The sequence below is a fragment of the Stegodyphus dumicola genome, chromosome X1, assembly GCF_044657685.1.
Source record: "Stegodyphus dumicola isolate Sdum_Otavi_A_Nest chromosome X1, ASM4465768v1".
Taxonomy (NCBI): Eukaryota; Metazoa; Arthropoda; class Arachnida; order Araneae; family Eresidae; genus Stegodyphus; species Stegodyphus dumicola.
The window spans coordinates 70,571,248-70,594,279 of NC_140780.1; positions in this window are offsets into that span (position 1 = coordinate 70,571,248).

Here is a 23,032-nt window from a genome sequence, read left to right on the forward strand (position 1 = left end):
AGTACTACAGTTTACCGTAAACCTTCATCGGTTTGCCTTCCACCACACTTTAAATCATGTCATCCGACTAAACAAAAGTTAGCTTCATTTTATTCCTATGTTTTCCGTGCTCTTCAAGTTTGCTCCTTCAAACTAGCCCTTGATGAAGAACTAAATTATTTAAAAGCAATAGCTATTGACAGGGGCTTTTCACCCAACATTATTAATCAAGCAGTTAAAAAATTCTCATCTCAACACACTAAAAGCCACACTCTTATTTTAGGAGATTATAAAAATTCTGTTGTCATTCCCTTCTTTCCATCAATTAGCTATAAAGTTGCACATATTTTGCAGAAATTTAACTTTCGGGTTGTTTTTTCTCCCATCAATAAAATTCCAACTTCTATACTCAAGGACCCCATTCCGGATATGAATTCGTGGGGTATTTATAGGATTCCTTGCCAGTGTGGTTTAATTTACATTGGCCAAACTAAGAGAGCCTTAAAATTTCGCGTCAAGGAACATGAGGCATATGTTAGAAAAAAGGAAACACAGAGGTCTTCTGTTGCTCAACATTGTTGGTCCGAAAGTCACACTTTCAATTTTTCTGCTGCCAAAATTATTCAAAGGGCATCTACCATTGGAGAACTGGATTTTCTAGAGGCATTTCACATTCATAAAAATCTTTCTGTTCTAGTTAACGATCCTAATTCCAATCCAAATTTGCCTTCGGCTTTTAGAGAAATTATGTTTTAGTTCTGGTTTCGCCAACAGATGGCGCCACTTGCTTATTCTTGTCCAGGCTTTCTTATCTTATCTAATCATTATTTCCTATCTTGTTCATTTGCGGTTTTGCAGCTGAAGATGATGGTTCGGTAAAACCATCGAAACTAGTCCTGTGAAAATTTTGTAGGTATAATGCTGATTTTTGTTGTTTGACTTCTGAATTAGTATTTATTTGGCGTGTTATTGTGTCTTGACATTCTCTACTTGAAATTTTTGATTTGGTATCAAATTTAGGTTCACACAAACTACTCTGCCCGACTTTTATTTTTTGCACAAGACATATGTGTTTGCATATGACATTCCTAATTACAAAATATAAGCAGTTGCAACTTACATTGTGAATACAAATTTCACACGATATGCATTGCATGACTGTATCTGTGCCCATTTACTTTGTTTTAATATCGCTGACTCTTCTGTGTGTATTTTGTGCTTAACTGAACAAGATATAACCACTGCTGATACTAACAAATGCCCCACAATCATTTTCATTGCCTTGTTGAAAAATACTGGAAAGCATACAGCCTGATGACCTAGTGGCCAAAAAGCTGGCCACTAGGCTATTTGATAAATTAAAAATAAAAATAAAGTTCTTAAAACTATTGCCTATTTGAACAATGCTTATAATTTTCAGCAAAATCATATGCAAATTTTAAAATATTTTAAATGCATTTTTAAACATTTCTTGAAGACCAATTTCCTGTATTATGAGTTAACATTCTTCTTGACGTCTTGTGTAATTCAAGTGTGAAGAATCACAATATTAAAATAATATCACTCCTAAATTTTTATAAAGCAAATCTTTCAATAAACTAATAATATGTTTTTAATTTTTTAAATTGATTTTCCAAATTGACAAAGACATCAAAGTTGTGTCAGCTAAATTGTTCTAGTATCGTATGGCAAATTAAACTTCCATATGGAAAATATATGTAACTTTTTTTTTTACTTTCCATTTTTATAATTTTTAAATGAGAATTATTTTAAGGTTTTCCAAAAACTTTTTGCTTTAATGTAATGTTATTTGAAAACAAGTTAACTTTTTAAACTTTATTAATTTTAGACGAAATTTTAAAAGTGCTATTTTCAAGACTAATACCAACGTTGGTTGATTACAAACGTATACTAATAAGATTGGTAACATTTTACATTTATAGTATAATCGCAAAAAATCATATACTGCAAATACCTACACAAAAATTACTTTGCGAATAATCTAAATTTATGCCAAAACTGTACAATTCTTTTCTTCCGGTTACTTCTAATTTAATACAATTCTAATAATAATAGTAATAATATTAACGTATCACTAGCATTACAAGAGAAAAATAAAGCAATAGGCAACATCAGATGCCTTTCCTGTTAGATTATGTTGAGTCATCAGCACTTTCATTTCAGTAATGTTTTTCTGATGATATTAAACGACCTAAACAAGTAAAAGGATTTAAATAATTCCATTACTTGGCTAACAGAAGTTTCACGATATACTTTCACGAAAGCTCAATTTTAATATGCTATGAAATCTTATGAGTTTTATTTTCTGATATTTAAGAACTAAGTCCTTCAGTGAAATTAAAAAACAGATTATCGATACTAAAATAACTTTCATTACCTCAAAAAATTAACAATTCTGCATTAACATACTGTCAATATCTCTTCCGTCTTTTAACGATACCATTTCACGGAGCTTCCTTTCTCGCATGGCGTCAACCGAGAGACAAATTCATGCCAAATATGTTCGCCACAATTGCCAGAAAAACACAGTGGAGCTTCCTTCATTTAACGCAGGCCGGGCTTTGTAAGTGTTGACAGAGGCTGTGTCTATCCGTACGACGTCAGACGTTTAGCTGAAACATGGTAAAAATGCTAAACGTACGACTAGTTGCGCAGAGACACTTTCGTGATTTCTGCGCATTCCGACCAGTCGTAAAGAGATGTTTATTTACATTTGTGTTGATTATCGGAAGGATGAATTGCTTTTCCGTGAAGGGCTAGAATGTCAAGAAAAAGTTACTTTTCATTTCGTTTGATGACTAATTACTATCATTCTTTGATAGATATCTAAAACATTATACAAAATAAAGAACTTTAAATATATCTGAATATTATTTCTTGTTTTAAATTGCTAATGTTTGATCATTTTATACTGATGCGGAGTTTACACAAATAATGAAAATTTCTTGAAATTCTTATCAACAGATTTAAATAAATCATGCATGCAAACAGTAAAATCACATTCTTATGAAACGAAATTGAAAAATCGTCATAAAACCTTGTGTAACTTTTCTGTCATGCGTAGCTAAATATTTCTATAAAATTGCATACAGAAGCATTTATATACATGAAGAGTGTGTTCAGGAGATTAATTCAGAAATGTATGTGCATATGCTTGTATGTACGGATGTAGGTGTTCATGTAGCATATGTATATGTGTGTACATACGTTTGTGTGTGTGCACAGATATACATGCATACATACATTTTTGAGTCTGGTCTCCAAAAGTCAAGCTGAAAAAGAATGTAAACAAACCACCCAGCTCCTTAAAAAAAAAAAAAGTTTAGATATTTTTTATTATAATTTTGGATTCTACTGCAAACTTTTGTATGTGGGTTTGTTTTAAACTCTTAGAAGTACTCAAATTTTAATATAAAGACATGAAAATTTTTGACCTTTTGATAGTGTACCTGATGATCTATTAAAAACACAATTGACTCTCTTCTATTTAATATTGAAAAGAAGGAGGGGGATATGTACAAAATTATAATAAAGATAATTCGAAGGTATTTTTTATAAATATATGTGACTGATTACACACTCTGAAAATAGAAAAAATAATCGCTTACAAATGACTTATGCAGTATTTGTTTTATTATCATATCCTACCCCCATAAGCTAAAAAATAAAACTTTATACGGGAAAGTCATTTTACCTCCAAATATATTTTATGGTATTGAAGTATGATAACAGATGATTGTTTTTGTTAGAAAAATTATAATGTTATGAATATTTTCTAAAAAAATATTTTCCTGAAAATAATTATACATTATATTCAAGCATATTTATATATTAATATATATATATTATATTCAAGTAATAGATGACATATTTATATATTCTATTTAAGAAATAAATGGCAGCACTATGTCTTGTCGTTAACTTTATCAAAAGAACTTATAGGTTCAAAGCACCTAATTTCTAGTATAAGAACTGTACTTCGAATGTCCTTTTCTTTTCCCCCCCTTTTTTTTTTTTTTTTTTTTCTGTAAGAGTTTTGCTTTATACTATTTACAGATGACATCTAAAAATGCTTGGCCTATCCAAATATCTAAATATGGAAGTGTGAAATAATGCAATATATTTGTATGTATATAGAGTAAAATATTAGTAAATTCTACATAAGTACATTATTATTCTAAGATAATGTATTTAAAAATATTCAGTTTAATGCAAATATGTGAATCAATTTATACATATAAATTTTAAGTGTATGACTTCTGTTGGATGTTTTAAGTAAACAATCAAAAAAATTAACCTTTTTATCAACTTATCTTGCACATATATACATTATTACTTTTTTCCCTATAAGAATAAACTTAATCTAATATAATAATCTAAAAATAAATAATACACAACATCTATTAAGGCAAACCATTTTTAATACAGTAACAAATAATACAAGCAATATAATTTAATACTTTCAGTCGTCAGAGAATGAAGTGAGGTTTGTGAAGCTATTTAATGAACAAATATGAAAACAATTTTTGATGTTTCTAAAATACAAGTTCTAAAAGAATTAAAATATGTACATGAGATAAATGCCGCTCTTTTTGTTTTAACCCCTTTGAATAAATTTTAACCAATTTGATACTTTTTGTACTTCTTTTCAAAAGCTTGAAATATATAAGAAACTGATTTCAGGACCAACACATTTCAAGAAATATTGCTAACTGCAATGAATCAGCACACATGTATGACTTCATCAGAACCATCAGAATGTCTTGTATTACCTTTATTTATTTATTTAAAGTTACTAATGGATTTATATGTAGAAGAGCTGAGATTTCTAATACAGTTACCACACAGGCATTTTTAATGATCTTTTCACTAATGATTTAAAATCTATATATATTTTTTTATTATTATTCAAATGAAAAGTTTTTGTTTATTTGTTACCAAAATAACAGCTACTTCCTTAGTTCAATTATTATTTTTTTAAACTGGTTTGTCTGGTGAATTTTTTTTTTTTTTTTTTGTGAATACATTAGTTCTGTAATTTGTTGTTTTCAGTTTTTAATTTCTCTTTTGAAAAGTTTTCTGCAGTTTAACTTAATAGCCTTGAAACTTATGATCAACATTCAAAATCTAACTTCCATTTTAAATTTCATTGTTTACCTGGATTCATAACAAGTGTATTATTTTTAAATTATTCAGACAACTTGACAATGAGTTCTGTGTCTTACATCTTCATAATGGTAGAAAATTTCATTGTACAGCCTATCTACATTTTAGTTTTGTCATGTCATGCCATTTGTGAAATATTCCTTCTCTCTGCTTAATTTTATTCCATATATAGAGATATTCAGTAAGTTTAAGCATAATAAATTTGTAGAAGATAAATCTCTAAAATTCCATTTTCAGTTTTCTATGCAGACTTAAATGCATTTAGTACAGCAATCAATTACGCATTGAATTCTAATATAAAAATATTTTTTATCACAGCCTTCAGATCATTCCTGAACATCATTCAAATCATCATCAGACTGCAGTATGAAATATACAAATATTTCTACTGTTTTTGAAACAAAAAAGAAATCATTTGATGACAAGGTCTGGTGAACATTGTGCATAAGCTGAAATTATCATTCCTGGAACAGCAATCTGGCAAATTTTAGTCTTGTGTGTTGCAAAGCGGAATTTTACTGCTGAGTTTGCTACACAGTTTTATAGTTAATAGGAATTGTATTATTACGTCAAAAAAATGTGAGAACTATCTGTCTAAGAGAAGATATGCCTCTTCAAAGGAACAATATAAGGGAAACTGGCTCTGATTCACTTTATACATGAGGAAAACAGCAAAATCTCCTCTGCAGCCAGCCTATTCCTCAAGATAAAACTCTGAGCGAATTACTAGCATTAAGAGGATTTACCTCTCGGCCGCTGGTGGGCCTAGTACAAGTTAAGTCAACAGGTTAGCGTAATAAACTTTTATCATGATATTATGTGACCTATAATCTATAAGCAATGCTCTTCATAAAAAATGTTAATTCTGTTTGCTTTCTGGATTCTGAACTTAGCTAGTATATGTGATCTATGCTCTATTCTCTTGTTTTGAGATCTGCTCATCAAAACAGAGCAACAGGTCAATTAAAGAAGGATATGCATGCAGTGCAATCATCTTCAGTACGATCTCAAGTCATAGTCATGTCTTTAATCCACCTAAAATCCAGTCCCAGTACTTTTCACTCTTTGAGCAAAAGTATAATTCCAGTTGGAGTCTAAATTAAGATGAGTTCCGGTATTTCAATTTTTCTACCGAACTATTTTCATTAATTAAATTGAATTATCTAATTTTATTTATTAATTTACATTAAAAAAAAATTTTTTTTCTTTATTTTTATCTTTGCTGACGACCTTTCATAGTCCTTCTTCTTTTAGAAATTAAGTACTGACCACAATGCATTGAGGCACAAAATTGAACAGGCACTCATATAATCCTATGGCAAACATTCCACACTTGCTAGATAATGTGTTTCACATTGAGGACATCGAAGCAACTGAGCCTACGCAGACCAGATAGAGCTTAGGTCACATTATTTTGATCACGGCAAAGCACGCAAGGGCTTTCTGCCTAAGAACAGGGATGCTTTTGTGGAGCACTTTTTAAAGGTTTGATTTGGTTTGTTTGATTTTAGAAAAGCACTTGAGAGCTATTTGTCTAAGAAGAACAAAGATTCTTGATGGCTTCATGATGGACGTTTCGAAGAAAACTAGCTGGCATTCACATTGCACAAGTGAAAACATCAAAAATTCCCATGCGACCAGCCTGTTCGCTGGAATTTCAAACCATACGAACTAACAGTATTCACCAAACCAATTTTACTGGTAGGTTTATGCTCAATAGGGGATATATTCGTGGATCAGGTACGTCGTGTAAGTGTCAGTAAATAACGTAGCCAGTCTTCGGCAATAAGCTATGAGTGGCGTTCATTATCCTACTGAAATATCGTACTTGGATTCTTTGTCAGGTATTGGTGTATATTGGTAGAGACAGACAGATTTTGACATGTTAAGGTCTCATGTGCAAGCAGTAATTAGAATGGTGCAAAGCATAGTATAACATAGTCAACGTATTAGACAATGAGAAATGTTACAACACTGACTAAGAAAGGAATGCAAAGGATACAAAAGCAGATTCGAAGTACATCTGTATTCTGCTCAGATCAGAAGGTGAAGGCTCATATGATAAGGGTAACACAAATGCATTTATCACTAGGGGATATAATCCTACTTAATTGTGATGCAGCCTCTCTACTGTATATTCATGCTCTGTACGAGATCGTCCACGATTTTCTGAGAAATTATGTTCAATTCTTCTTGCAGGGCTGATTACAGCTATGAAAGCATTGAAAGGCACTGGCGACGGGCTGTCAAAAGTCCCTAGACCATACACCATATATTAAGCTGGAGCATACGACAGCCTTCAGAATGCCTACGCTAAGACAGGTGCTATATCTTTACTCCTTAACAAGCTAGCGACAGTTTGTATATCATGAGGTGTAGCACTATTGTTCGCGAAGAATCTTGGAAAAGATGCACGTGAGGAGAAGAACATTAGCACAACCGCATTCAGTATGAATTAATCTTCTTCAGATGTATGGAGCTTCATATAGCGACCAAGCATTTCACTTCCACAAACGAAAATTTGAGCACTTGCAAACTGTTTCCTTTCGATGATGTTAGAGGGACGACTGTGTAATCTCTGCTTTATCTAGATATTTAGACGTCCATAATGGCTAGATAATCTAAATATCGGAAGATTAAAGCTAATTGTAAGATTAAAGCTGTTATCTTATTCTTGAACCTGGATGATAATCCCTGATATAATATTGCAGCGGCTGCTCTATTGTACTAGAAACTGGATGACACCCCCAGCCCCTGTTTAGTCTTGCCAGCGACTGCTCCTATCATCATTAAAATTCAACTCCATTGCTGAGCTACTCAGTGGCGTAGCGAGGGGAGCTAGGGCCCCGAGCGCCGCCAAATGGTCTCCAAACAAGATTTTCATCATATCACTGTGTTCTTTTCGGGGATAGGGGGCGCCAAAAAGGTATTTTGCCCCGGGCGCCAGTAATGCTCGCTACTCCACCGGAGCTACTCAGATCTTTTGTTTGCAACACTACAGAAGACACTGCCTCCGACGAGAAGGCATCAAGGTCCGCAAAGCGATCAAAACACCATCAGATTGTTTCGTAGTGATATTAGTGGTATAGCTAGAGACGGTCAAGGGTGGACATCTATCCCTGGGCGTAATATCAAGGAAATACCAAACTGACGAAGTTTTAGAATGAAACAGTTTCCATACTTAGAAAACAGAAGGGTGTACGAAATCTGCAGTTGTCTTTAGGCACTGAAAACTCTAGCTAAGTCTTTAGCCATATTGGATGTCCAATCCGAGTGCATGCACCTTAGGATTTCACCCACTGTCACCACCACCAGATGATGGGGGTCATTAGCATAGATCTCCCATCATCTAAATATAGCTCTCCAGTGGCCGAGCGGTAAAGCCGATGAAATTGGGCCGGGGTTTGAATCCCGGCGAGCAGACTGGCTGCTAACTAAGCGTTTTCATGGTTTCCATATGTGTAGCCTATATACAGTCCAATATCCCTTAGAAAGTCTTTCACGAAGGCATCCCTTCCCTTAGACAGGTAACCCTCGAATGCTTTGCCATAACTAAATAAACTGAACCCAACTCATCATCTCTAAGAGAAGTGGGATTAGGTTATCCACTAAAGAACTTAAGAACAGGGTTACAAGTTAAGTTCTGTTAAGTGTGTAAGGATCTTAAGTTTTACTAACGTTTATTTTATTTTAAATCTTTACTATCACTTCTTATTTTCTACTTCCGGCCAGAATTATAAGCGTGAAGGAGTTTATGCAAAATTGTCTGGCGAACGCCAAGTATTTAAGTGTGGCCTTTTTGCCAAGCACAAGAGAGGAAGCCGTGAGTTCGAAGCAGACCGCTTACCTTAGAAGTTACGCAGTTGCTACTTTGCCTTCCAGGCCAGAGGTTTTAATCCTCTTGATAAATTAAACGTATTGTAGTGTTCACAGTCTCTGTGCTACATACGCTTTCTGTTATTATAAGGCCAATCTTATTCTAAAGTTAAATTAGAGTTTAGTTTTATTTTGATATCTTTTAAGTTAGACCCCGAGTGGAGGGTCATTGTATTCCGAAGTACGGAAGTCATTGTATATAAAGAAAAAATAAAGGGTTTTGTATACCCTTCGTCTGTATCCTGTCTACTTACTACAATTAGTGAACATAGCTTTAGTAAGCTCTCTGTTCTAGTCAGGTCATTGTATGTTTCCGAAGAAGGTTAGAAGAAACATTGAACCTGATAGTGGCGCCCGACGAAGAATAACCATGGCCGAGTTTCAAGAAGAACCTGTGCTGCCTGTAGAAACAGCTCAGAATCCAGAAATGCCAGCTGCCGCCCTGGAAGGATTTGGGTATATTGTCCAGACCATGCGCGCTTCGATGAAACCAGAAGCAACGTTTAATGGAAACTCACAGATAACCAGTTTTTTGGAAAAATTGGATGACCACTTCATGCTCTACCCCGTGCACGAGTTTCAAAAAGTTACCTTAGCTACCAGCGCTTTGAGGGGCCAAGCGCTTAACTGGTTCAAATGTATCGGCAGAAGTCTCTTGGCTCAAGCAGGAAGTCCCACCTATACCTACGAAAATTTCAAGACTGCCCTACTAAAAGCCTTCCCTGTTGTAAGGGATCGTGCGAAATTAGAAACAGAACTTTTCAGTATATATCAACAAAGAATGGAAAACATCTCGAGTTTTATTTTAAGAAAAATTCACGTTTTCAAGCTCTTGTATGGAAACCGTCCGGATCCTGAAATAATTCAAGTGATTTTGCCGAGGTTACTACCCCAAGTGCAAGACTTTATTGAATTGAGAAATCCGACTACACTGGAAAAATTATTTGAGCTAGCAATCCAGTTTGAAAGTAGAAGAACGGCGGACGTCGAAAGAAGACGCCAATATCAACAGCGAAACCAATTTGGTACGCCAAGACTACAGCAAACTCAAGCACATGGCTACGGAGAAAAAGCGAATCAGTGGGCAAGGAAACCCGAGCATTCAAAAACAGCCGGCGAACGTCGACAGTTCAATAGCAACCCAGGAAAAAAGTCTCAAGGCCAGTGGAGAAAGAAGGAAAGCACCGAAAGGAAAAATAATTTAAACTAAAACGGATTTCTGCTGACGAGAGGGTGCGGAAATCCGAAGGCCACGAAAACCCCTCTTCCTACAAGTTAAATACAGTAATGGTGAAAAATTTAACTCTTCCGAAGATTGAAGTCTTGGTAAATAATATCCCGGCCACCGCACTCCTGGATACCGGCGCGCAGTGTTCCTGTGTGGCAGAAGTCTTTTTTAGAAAGTATTTTCGCAAATACCGCATATATAATGCGGATAATACAACAGTATTAGCGGCGCAAGGAGAACAATGTAAGTGCGTAGGTAAAGTACCTTTGTACATCCGTATCAAGGACGAACAAGTAAAGGTGATGTTTTTTATAGTAAAGAATTTGCAAGCACACTTAATACTAGGAATAGACTTTCTTTCAGACGCACAAGCTACACTGGATTTTAATGAAGCGTCTCTTAAGCTGACGATGAAACCAGTGCGTGTAGAAAAGGTTGAACCGCCAAGGTTAAATCTCGACCACCTGCCTAATGACGAGCAAGATAGAATCCGACAAGTGGTAAGTGAATTTGCTTCCTTATTTAGTGATATTCCAGGATTTACCCAGGTTACTAACCATAGTATTGACACCGGAGATGCATTGCCGGTTCGTCAAAAACCATACCGGTATGATAAGAATAAGGAAAAAATTATAGAATGGCATATTACCGATATGCTACGTAAAAAGATCATAACGCCTATCTCAAGTAGTTATGCTAGTCCGGTGGTTTTATGTAAGAAAAATAATGATTATCCTTTGGAGCATCCAAAAAGGTGGAGATTCGCTATTGATTACCGTAAATTAAATTCCATAACGAAATATCCGGTATATCCGTTACCGATTATAGAAGAAATTTTAAGGAACATAAAATCAACCAAATTTATGACAACTTTAGACTTAACGAATGGTTATTTTCAAATAGGGATCAGGCCTGAGGACGTGCCTAAGACTGCTTTTATAACCAAGTCTGGCACTTATGCATTTTTGCGAATGCCGTTTGGCCTTTCAGGCGCCCCAGCAACATTTCAGCGATGCATGGACATTGTGTTAAGACCTGTTCTCGGAAAGTCCACATTTATCTATTTAGACGATATCATTATTACTAGTGATAATCTAGACCAACATGTACAGGATTTAAGACAGGTGTTTTCTTTATTAAATGAGGCCGGTCTAAAAGTTAATGTCGAAAAATGCAAATTTGCAGCCCCTGAATTAAAATATTTAGGTTACAAAATATCGCAAAAAGGGATCGAGACAGATGAATCAAAAATAATCGCTGTACAAAAGTATCCGACTCCAAACACGGCAAAGAAGCTCTCTTCTTTTCTAGGACTTTGTTCATATTATAGGTCCTTTATAAAAGATTTTGCGGCTATCGCTGAGCCATTGTTAAAATTAAAAAGGAAAAAGGCAAGATTCTCGTGGACGGCCGAAGCCAATAGTGCTTTCGAAAAATTAAAACAAGCATTAACGCAAGCCCCTGTGTTGAAATTTCCTGAAAAGGATGAAAATTTAGAAATTTCAGCGGATGCTTCGGATTATGCGGTAGGAGCGGTACTTTCGCAAAATCAGCAGCCAGTAGCATTTTTTAGCCGAACTTTAAATCAAACACAAAGAAACTATTCCGCGACCGAGAGAGAGGCACTTGCAGTTCTGTTAGCAGTGCAAAAGTTCCGAGTCTATTTTGGAAAGGCGCCGATAACAGTGTACTCTGATCATGCGGCGGTAACTAGATTGTACTCTGGGAAAAATTTATCCCCAAGGTTAATAAGATGGGCACTCAAGCTGCAAGAATATAATCTGGTAATCAAGCATACCCCCGGAAAGGAAAATATCGTAGCAGATGCCCTGTCACGAATTAAATTAGACGAACAGGGTAATACCGTAAAAGTTGCAATGCTGACAGCGTGTACAATAAATTCCCGAGAAACTGTAATAACCGAACTGGGTAAGGATCCTGAGTTTGGAAGTATTTATGAGTATTTGAAGGATCCTGAAAATTTTAGCCACCAAGATATTGTGGCGATAAGAAATAGGGCGGCCCATTACGAACTAATAGATGGTCTATTATTTTATACAAAAACTACGAATTCCAACAACGAATTTCGACCTGTTATCCCAGCTAGTCTTAGATTAAATATCCTGCAAGAGCTCCATGACAGCCCTTTAGCTTCTCATGCTGGTATTCGAAAAACTACTCAACGCGTACGCGAGGCAGTCTACTTTCCTGAACTGCAAAAGTTAACAAGGGCGTATGTCCAGTCCTGCCCAATATGTCAAGCCGTTAATTATATTAATTTCCGCCCGGCCGGGTTTCTAAATAGTATTAAATCCGAATTTCCAAATGAAATAATCGGCATCGATTTATTGGGCCCTTTCCCAAAAAGTCAGTTAAATAAAAGTCGCTATCTCCTTGTTATGGTTGATCATTTTAGTAAATGGACCGAAATTGTTCCCTTAAAACGAGCCTCCGCGAAATTAGTTACCGATTCTATTTTAAATAAATATATTTTAAAATACGGGGCGCCCCTAAAAGTTATATCGGATAATGGTCCTCAATTTGTAAGTAATATATTTGAAGACATGTGCCAAAAACTGGGCATACGTCATTTAAAAATGGTCCCGTATCGGCCGCAATCAAATATAGCGGAACGGGTCAACAGAAATATAGTGAAAATTATCCGTAGTTATGTTAAAAATTTTCATAAAAGCTGGGATAACTATGTCAATGAATTTGCTTTCGCCCTTAGGACCGCAAAACATGATACAACGGGCAAAACTCCTGCTGAGTTATTTCTAGGCAGAAAGGTTATAACACCGTTAGATAAACTATTTTATGTGCAACAAAGAGCCCCAGAATTTAAAATGGGTGATATAGAAAAACTAATAAAAGAAGCAAAAAAGAATACGGAAGTAGCACAAAGAAAACAAAAATTGTATTATGACTTGAAACGACGGGGAGTAACTTATAAAGTAGGGGATGAAGTACTAAAAATTAAGCATTCACTTTCTTCAGCACCAGAAGATAAAACTGCCAAATTTTTTCCACGCTTTGAAGGACCATATGTTATAGAAAAAATAACTCACGCTGTTGTAGTGTTAAAGGCAAGAAATGGTGAAACCTGTTCCGCAAACATTGATCAAATCATGCCCTACTTCGATCGTAATAAAATGCAAATCTTTTCAGATCTTTTGCAGGATCCGGTACGGCAGACACCGCAGGTACAAGTTCCAGAGGTGGGAAAACGACAAGTACAAGGGCAAGCCAATGAGAGACAGAAGCAAGTGAAAAGAAAATTGCCCCGCGGAAAAATTGAAGGTACAAAGAAAAAGAAGCCGTTCCACCGTCCAGAAAACAGAGTTCACGAACACCCCCAGAATGAAGAAGGGAGAAGGACGACGTATGTGGAAAAGACCGGGAGAAAGGACGGCAACTATAACCCGGCTGTGAAACGGAAGATTGACTCATCCGACAGAACTCTCCGCAGCAAAAGTCGCCGAACTGCGGAAGGGCCATCAGCGGCGGAGGAAAAAGTACAAGAAAAATTTGAACGGCCAACAACGAGGTCCAAGCAGGATCACGACAGAAGTTTCCCGGTTCCACCAAGACCAGCTGCCTTCAAACGGCCAAGACCACAAGCAGAGGACAGAAGGAAGATGTTCAAGGGTGGCCGTAGTGGTGAAAAACGGAAGCTTCCAGAGGAAAGCACTGAAGGGCGAGCCCGTACAAGAAGGAGGATCAACCAAGCTACGGTCTGCAGCACCTTTAAAGATTGGGCCCAGAAAAGGATGTCTGAATATTACAAAGATAAGTAAAATTTTATGTTACTTTACAAACTTAAGTTAATCTTTCATTCTTACTGCAAGTGGCAGATTTCAAGAAGTTTTACCTCATGCGAGGTCTACCTTTATCGCCAAAAGGGCGAGAAATGAGTTGTGACCGATTTTCTTATTATGTTTTTCAATTACTCGCGCGTAAAACTAAAGTTGATGTATAATAGCGTTGTATAAAGACTTAAATATTGTAAAAAGTTATTGTATAAATTTTATTTAAAACATTCTAACAAGAAAGAAGTTTTAGTCTGAAAGACTTTTTGAAATGTAGTATTATTTCAATGTAGAAAGAATTGGCACTTGCTTTGAAAAGAATAGAAGTTAACAATGTACTACTAATGTATGTTTTCAAATGTGTAAAATTAACGGCATCTTGATATGTTCTTGTATACATGTGAACTGTTATTTTGAATGTTTAGAAATACCGTGATATGGTAAAAGTGAAAGTAATGTTAAAAATTTGTTATTCGTGTGACTGTAAAGATTAAATCATGGTGAATATGTGTTAAAGGTTGAATGATGTAGTTAGGCTCTCTGACGCTACACTTTAGAGTTAGCCACTTTCAGAATAGTACCTCAGGGTCTAGAGTTGAAATTAGGGTGTGTTAAGAGGTCTCGTATGTTGAATTTTAACACGTTAGTGTTTTGATTGTAGGAGGAAGTGTTGAACACATAGACAGAAACACTTTCGTGTTTGGTGTTTTTACAACACATGTCAGAGAGCACGGGGAGAGATAATTAAAATAGTCATGAATGAAATAAGAATGTTAAGAAAAGTATATTCTATATGTTATTTGCAATGTCATTCTGTAACATTTCATTAAACTAGTTTTCCTTCCAGATCTCTGGAAGGAACCAGAATTGAATAAAGCTCCTGTTTAGATGCAGTACAGATGAAAAAGAAAAAAGATTGTTGTATATTCCGGGAGCTGCTATTGTAACAAATTTCTTTCTTTTAAAATTTTCTAGTTTTTAGCTAAGTTATGATTGTAAAAGGTTGGCCTCGCGTTAGTTTCTAGAGCTAAAAGTTTTCAACAAGGTCGTTTTAGACCTCAGTTTCAAACTAATTAACTCTGGCGGGAAGTATGTAAGGATCTTAAGTTTTACTAACGTTTATTTTATTTTAAATCTTTACTATCACTTCTTATTTTCTACTTCCGGCCAGAATTATAAGCGTGAAGGAGTTTATGCAAAGTTGTCTGGCGAACGCCAAGTATTTAAGTGTGGCCTTTTTTCCAAGCAGAAGAGAGGAAGCCGTGAGTTCGAAGCAGGCCGCTTACCTTAGAAGTTACGCAGTTGCTACCTTGCCTTCCAGGCCAGAGGTTTTAATCCTCTTGATAAATTAAACGTATTGTAGTGTTCACAGTCTCTGTGCTACATACGCTTCCTGTTATTATAAGGCCAATCTTATTCTAAAGTTAAATTAGAGTTTAGTTTTATTTTGATATCTTTTAAGTTAGACCCCGAGTGGAGGGTCATTGTATTCCGAAGTACGGAAGTCATTGTACATAAAGAAAAAATAAAGGGTTTTGTATACCCTTCGTCTGTATCCTGTCTACTTACTACAATTAGTGAACATAGCTTTAGTAAGCTCTCTGTTCTAGTCAGGTCATTGTATGTTTCCGAAGAAGGTTAGAAGAAACATTGAACCTGATAAGTGGGGATTAGGTTACCACCTGCCCAACTGCCCTTTAAATTGGGAAGAATGTACGGAATTTTCTTTTTTCTTACCCCTTGCTTTCATAATGTAATTGGAAGCACTTCTGGATGGCAGTCTTTAAGCCCAGATTTCGAATCCGGGATAGGCCATTTCTAATATTTTTTTTTCGCTCCTAAATAAACCTAATACTATACATAACCATTCTATGGTGTTCTATACTCATCTACTGTAGCACAATCGCAAATAGAGCAGCTACCAGTGCTTTAATATCGAGATTAGCGTACATAGTGACTCTGCAATTGCAGTTTCGATGGTAATGGTTCAGAGGCACATGTTCTACTGTAGTGCGGATTAGGTCAACATAATCTATATACAATTGGCTCACAATCCTATAAATTTTAGAGATGTCTTTCTGGAGCTGTTTCCAAAGCTGAAGGGTGCTGACCATTCAAGAGATTTAAGGCGAATGAGAAGACCTTTACCGAAGCTTTTAAGTTGGGTAAATCCAATGTCTACATGATATTTTTTCTGATTACATACTTTTTGTTTTGTGTCATATGGGGATAAACTGTATACTAGTTTTTATGCCTGCTTTGAATCAGAAAATAATTTATATTTGCAGCACCACTATAGGGTTTGCAGTCATACCCTGTTACACGACACTTGAACCATCAGCATCTATGTTCACATATTGCTCAATTGTTTTATTAGTTACAGTTTATGTGCATCCATTTCTTTGCTGAGTTGTAGCTAGGGTTTTCAGCGCCCAGGGACAACTGAAGATTTCGCACCCCCTACTGCTTGCCAAGGAGGGAAAACATTTAATTCTAAAATGTCGTAACATCAGTGTGGCGCCCCTTGGATTCTGCGCCCGGGGACAGATGCCCCCTCTAGCTACGCGCCTGTTTCTTTGTCATACATGTATGTATTTTAATAAGAATCTTTTCTAAAAATAAAATTAGACTTGCATATATGCTTAGGCAAGCTAGTTTGCTATACGAAAAGAAAATAAAATTAAAAACCCTGATCCTTAGAACATTTCAACTTGCTGTTTACCCAAGTCACATATATTGCTATAGCACCAGAGGTAAAATAAAATTAAAAACCCTGTTCCTTAGAACATTTCAACTTGCTGTTTACCCAAGTCATATATATTGCTATAGCACCAGAGGTGAAATTTAAATCGACCACTTCATTTGAAAGTTATAAATGGACATTAGTATACTATGTTATCTTTTAGTACATGCTCAGCTGTTGAATTTTTAAGGCAAAGGTCCTGAGGGCTATCTGCTTAAAGGAAAAGATGCCATTCTTTGAGCACTTTTTGAATGAAACTGACTTGTATTCATATTAAACATAGGGAAAACTGTAAAAACAGAGATGTAGTTAACCCATTTGATAGAATTCAAACCTAAATTGTATCATCAGTATTCTGTGGTCTTATTTATTCGAGAACCGATACCGGTGGATATCTTCTAAAGCAAGATTTTGGTTTATGTTTGTATATAGATATTACTTATGCAGTAGATCATTATCAGACATATAAAAATAGTGATATAAGTGAATGAAATTAAAAAAAAATAATAATAATTCCATTTTGCTACAAACTTCATACGCAGAAAACAAGAGAAATAATGCTTTGAATTTTGCTCATCAGAAAAAGCATTAAATAATACAGCACTTTTTAATGAGCACAGTTAATTAGCATGTATATGTGTTTTATACAGTGAGCTGTTCTAAGAGATTTTTCATGGAATGGTCAGACTTTCTTAATTTCTCAATCAGATTAGCAGCATTGTTCATCTGACATGAGACAAACTTAAATTAAGCTATACATAATTTTTAAAACAGGGCACATAAATTTCTATATAATGGCTAACATAAATTATGTTTTATGTTAGCCATTATATAGAAAACTGGCTAAATAAACAGAAAATCTGTAAAACATACAGCCTCCTATTCCACAAACAAAAAAAGGACAAATAATCTTAAAATAAAACTCAATGATTGCAGACTACAGTAATAACAATTTATTCAAAATGAATGTAGATGCAATATTTTACTTTCAAATATGTCAAGAAACTCGTAGTGATCATCCAGCTAATTAAGTTTCCTTTTAAAAAAGTGTGCATTGAAATAAAAAAAAAAGGGGGGGACAAGATCTTTTCATTATTAAAAACTGTTATGACTTAGAAGAAATCTAATCACATTACCATCCATTCACACCAATCACATAATCATCCAGCTAGTTGGAGAAAAATGGTTTGAGCTGATGAATGTATTTTGCTTTCATTAATTCTCCTGATATGAAACTCAGCCAGATCAGATTCGTGAATTTAATTGTAAAATATGGGTATTATTCAGAAGAAACTGTCATTGGTGAAGGGCTTGGGCATATTGTAGATGACAGTAGGAATCTGCTCAGGAGCTGGCCCATAGTTACGAATGGATAGAGGACTAATGTCAGTTTCAAAAATATGTGTATTAATTAATCATGTGAAGGAGGTTTGTTGCATTATGAAAAATGAGCACTATTAATGAACAAACAACTTAAGATATTTAACAGTAATTTATCATCACACACATCACAAAAAAGAAATGCATCTCTTTGAGTGTGCATATTACATGCCTTGGATTATCAGGTTCAGTGTTTCTTCTAACCTTCTTCGGAAACATACAATGACCTGACTAGAACAGAGAGCTTACTAAAGCTATGTTCACTAATTGTAGTAAGTAGACAGGATACAGACGAAGGGTATACAAAACCCTTTATTTTTTCTTTATGTACAATGACTTCCGTACTTCGGAATACAATGACCCTCCACTCGGGGTCTAACTTAAAAGATATCAAAATAAAACTAAACTCTAATTTAACTTTAGAATAAGATTGGCCTTATAATAACAGGAAGCGTATGTAGCACAGAGACTGTGAACACTACAATACGTTTAATTTATCAAGAGGATTAAAACCTCTGGCCTGGAAGGCAAGGTAGCAACTGCGTAACTTCTAAGGTAAGCGGCCTGCTTCGAACTCACGGCTTCCTCTCTTCTGCTTGGAAAAAAGGCCACACTTAAATACTTGGCGTTCGCCAGACAACTTTGCATAAACTCCTTCACGCTTATAATTCTGGCCGGAAGTAGAAAATAAGAAGTGATAGTAAAGATTTAAAATAAAATAAACGTTAGTAAAACTTAAGATCCTTACATACTTCCCGCCAGAGTTAATTAGTTTGAAACTGAGGTCTAAAACGACCTTGTTGAAAACTTTTAGCTCTAGAAACTAACGCGAGGCCAACCTTTTACAATCATAACTTAGCTAAAAACTAGAAAATTTTAAAAGAAAGAAATTTGTTACAATAGCAGCTCCCGGAATATACAACAATCTTTTTTCTTTTTCATCTGTACTGCATCTAAACAGGAGCTTTATTCAATTCTGGTTCCTTCCAGAGATCTGGAAGGAAAACTAGTTTAATGAAATGTTACAGAATGACATTGCAAATAACATATAGAATATACTTTTCTTAACATTCTTATTTCATTCATGACTATTTTAATTATCTCTCCCCGTGCTCTCTGACATGTGTTGTAAAAACACCAAACACGAATGTGTTTCTGTCTATGTGTTCAACACTTCCTCCTACAATCAAAACACTAACGTGTTAAAATTCAACATACGAGACCTCTTAACACACCCTAATTTCAACTCTAGACCCTGAGGTACTATTCTGAAAGTGGCTAACTCTAAAGTGTAGCGTCAGAGAGCCTAACTACATCATTCAACCTTTAACACATATTCACCATGATTTAATCTTTACAGTCACACGAATAACAAATTTTTAACATTACTTTCACTTTTACCATATCACGGTATTTCTAAACATTCAAAATAACAGTTCACATGTATACAAGAACATATCAAGATGCCGTTAATTTTACACATTTGAAAACATACATTAGTAGTACATTGTTAACTTCTATTCTTTTCAAAGCAAGTGCCAATTCTTTCTACATTGAAATAATACTACATTTCAAAAAGTCTTTCAGACTAAAACTTCTTTCTTGTTAGAATGTTTTAAATAAAATTTATACAATAACTTTTTACAATATTTAAGTCTTTATACAACGCTATTATACATCAACTTTAGTTTTACGCGCGAGTAATTGAAAAACATAATAAGAAAATCGGTCACAACTCATTTCTCGCCCTTTTGGCGATAAAGGTAGACCTCGCATGAGGTAAAACTTCTTGAAATCTGCCACTTGCAGTAAGAATGAAAGATTAACTTAAGTTTGTAAAGTAACATAAAATTTTACTTATCTTTGTAATATTCAGACATCCTTTTCTGGGCCCAATCTTTAAAGGTGCTGCAGACCGTAGCTTGGTTGATCCTCCTTCTTGTACGGGCTCGCCCTTCAGTGCTTTCCTCTGGAAGCTTCCGTTTTTCACCACTACGGCCACCCTTGAACATCTTCCTTCTGTCCTCTGCTTGTGGTCTTGGCCGTTTGAAGGCAGCTGGTCTTGGTGGAACCGGGAAACTTCTGTCGTGATCCTGCTTGGACCTCGTTGTTGGCCGTTCAAATTTTTCTTGTACTTTTTCCTCCGCCGCTGATGGCCCTTCCGCAGTTCGGCGACTTTTGCTGCGGAGAGTTCTGTCGGATGAGTCAATCTTCCGTTTCACAGCCGGGTTATAGTTGCCGTCCTTTCTCCCGGTCTTTTCCACATACGTCGTCCTTCTCCCTTCTTCATTCTGGGGGTGTTCGTGAACTCTGTTTTCTGGACGGTGGAACGGCTTCTTTTTCTTTGTACCTTCAATTTTTCCGCGGGGCAATTTTCTTTTCACTTGCTTCTGTCTCTCATTGGCTTGCCCTTGTACTTGTCGTTTTCCCACCTCTGGAACTTGTACCTGCGGTGTCTGCCGTACCGGATCCTGCAAAAGATCTGAAAAGATTTGCATTTTATTACGATCGAAGTAGGGCTTGATTTGATCAATGTTTGCGGAACAGGTTTCACCATTTCTTGCCTTTAACACTACAACAGCGTGAGTTATTTTTTCTATAACATATGGTCCTTCAAAGCGTGGAAAAAATTTGGCAGTTTTATCTTCTGGTGCTGAAGAAAGTGAATGCTTAATTTTTAGTACTTCATCCCCTACTTTATAAGTTACTCCCCGTCGTTTCAAGTCATAATACAATTTTTGTTTTCTTTGTGCTACTTCCGTATTCTTTTTTGCTTCTTTTATTAGTTTTTCTATATCACCCATTTTAAATTCTGGGGCTCTTTGTTGCACATAAAATAGTTTATCTAACGGTGTTATAACCTTTCTGCCTAGAAATAACTCAGCAGGAGTTTTGCCCGTTGTATCATGTTTTGCGGTCCTAAGGGCGAAAGCAAATTCATTGACATAGTTATCCCAGCTTTTATGAAAATTTTTAACATAACTACGGATAATTTTCACTATATTTCTGTTGACCCGTTCCGCTATATTTGATTGCGGCCGATACGGGACCATTTTTAAATGACGTATGCCCAGTTTTTGGCACATGTCTTCAAATATATTACTTACAAATTGAGGACCATTATCCGATATAACTTTTAGGGGCGCCCCGTATTTTAAAATATATTTATTTAAAATGGAATCGGTAACTAATTTCGCGGAGGCTCGTTTTAAGGGAACAATTTCGGTCCATTTACTAAAATGATCAACTATAAGAAGGAGATAGCGACTTTTGTTTAACTGACTTTTTGGGAAAGGGCCCAATAAATCGATGCCGATTATTTCATTTGGAAATTCGGATTTAATACTATTTAGAAACCCGGCCGGGCGGAAATTAATATAATTAACGGCTTGACATGTTGGGCAGGACTGGACATACGCCCTTGTTAACTTTTGCAGTTCAGGAAAGTAGACTGCCTCGCGTACGCCTTGAGTAGTTTTTCGAATACCAGCATGAGAAGCTAAAGGGCTGTCATGGAGCTCTTGCAGGATATTTAATCTAAGACTAGCTGGGATAACAGGTCGAAATTCGTTGTTGGAATTCGTAGTTTTTGTATAAAATAATAGACCATCTATTAGTTCGTAATGGGCCGCCCTATTTCTTATCGCCACAATATCTTGGTGGCTAAAATTTTCAGGATCCTTCAAATACTCATAAATACTTCCAAACTCAGGATCCTTACCCAGTTCGGTTATTACAGTTTCTCGGGAATTTATTGTACACGCTGTCAGCATTGCAACTTTTACGGTATTACCCTGTTCGTCTAATTTAATTCGTGACAGGGCATCTGCTACGATATTTTCCTTTCCGGGGGTATGCTTGATTACCAGATTATATTCTTGCAGCTTGAGTGCCCATCTTATTAACCTTGGGGATAAATTTTTCCCAGAGTACAATCTAGTTACCGCCGCATGATCAGAGTACACTGTTATCGGCGCCTTTCCAAAATAGACTCGGAACTTTTGCACTGCTAACAGAACTGCAAGTGCCTCTCTCTCGGTCGCGGAATAGTTTCTTTGTGTTTGATTTAAAGTTCGGCTAAAAAATGCTACTGGCTGCTGATTTTGCGAAAGTACCGCTCCTACCGCATAATCCGAAGCATCCGCTGAAATTTCTAAATTTTCATCCTTTTCAGGAAATTTCAACACAGGGGCTTGCGTTAATGCTTGTTTTAATTTTTCGAAAGCACTATTGGCTTCGGCCGTCCACGAGAATCTTGCCTTTTTCCTTTTTAATTTTAACAATGGCTCAGCGATAGCCGCAAAATCTTTTATAAAGGACCTATAATATGAACAAAGTCCTAGAAAAGAAGAGAGCTTCTTTGCCGTGTTTGGAGTCGGATACTTTTGTACAGCGATTATTTTTGATTCATCTGTCTCGATCCCTTTTTGCGATATTTTGTAACCTAAATATTTTAATTCAGGGGCTGCAAATTTGCATTTTTCGACATTAACTTTTAGACCGGCCTCATTTAATAAAGAAAACACCTGTCTTAAATCCTGTACATGTTGGTCTAGATTATCACTAGTAATAATGATATCGTCTAAATAGATAAATGTGGACTTTCCGAGAACAGGTCTTAACACAATGTCCATGCATCGCTGAAATGTTGCTGGGGCGCCTGAAAGGCCAAACGGCATTCGCAAAAATGCATAAGTGCCAGACTTGGTTATAAAAGCAGTCTTAGGCACGTCCTCAGGCCTGATCCCTATTTGAAAATAACCATTCGTTAAGTCTAAAGTTGTCATAAATTTGGTTGATTTTATGTTCCTTAAAATTTCTTCTATAATC